The following is a 982-nucleotide window of genomic DNA, read 5'->3' on the forward strand; positions in this document are numbered from 1 at the left end:
CCCGGGGCCCATACGCCCCTCACATGGGTCTATTCTGTCCCCCCCGTACTGACCCCCCCCTCCCCCCCCCCCCCTAGCCAATCACAGCCAGTCTGGAGCCTCACCTCCAAAAGCACACTGTGAAAACAAAAAAATTGTGAAACACCACAGCAATGACAAGATTCGGCCCATCAACAATAACGTCAATCATTAAATCGAGCAGAAGGGGGCGCATCCATGAAGGAGGGTGCGACTGGCGTTCCAACCTTCTTTCCATCTCCTTTAACTGCCTCCTCCATCTCTGTTTGTTCAGATCGAGTGATTTATGAAAGGTCAAATGCAGGGATTGTTGGAATAGAGCAATACTGTATGCTGAGTGCATCTGACGTCCTTGTACCTTCCCTCTATTTATACTCATACTGTGAGGTGGCAGCAGTCACATGGTAGCAAGACATGCTGGAATGAGTTAGGCAACTTTCTAGACACCCAAAACACACAAACCAACACACAAAGACTACAGTTAAATGTTGTTCTGGAAAAAAAACACCCTTAACCCTATGCACCTTGAGAAACCATCAGTATGCTTCTCCAAGTATTCGCTGTATTCAACTTGTCCTGTCTGGCTTTGGCATCTTTGCAAGAGGAAATCGCCTCAATCTCCATTGCTGTTCCACCACGTCAAGACTCAGAGCAGGGGATCGTGGAGAAGGTCTAAGGATGCCCGACACTTTCCGAATGCTGGCTCGAATTGAGAAGCTTAGACGGCGGCTGCGAAAAGCCCGACTTCATACAATCAAATTTCTCTAGGGAAACGGAGGGATTCAGAAGAGATACTCAAGATTTCTTTTGTGTCACTTTTACATCCGTTAGCGCTAGGAGCGGTTGACTGAAAAACCCCAGACCCCTGTCTTAGATCTTAGAAAATCAGTAGACGTCTATTTATTCTATTGTGTAGCGTAGTTTAGTTCAGATCATCCAAGCTGGTTGACTTTAGAAAATATTC

The sequence above is a fragment of the Sinocyclocheilus grahami genome, unplaced genomic scaffold (genome assembly GCF_001515645.1).
Source record: "Sinocyclocheilus grahami isolate Dianchi unplaced genomic scaffold, SAMN03320097.WGS_v1.1 scaffold83.1, whole genome shotgun sequence".
Taxonomy (NCBI): domain Eukaryota; kingdom Metazoa; phylum Chordata; class Actinopteri; order Cypriniformes; family Cyprinidae; genus Sinocyclocheilus; species Sinocyclocheilus grahami.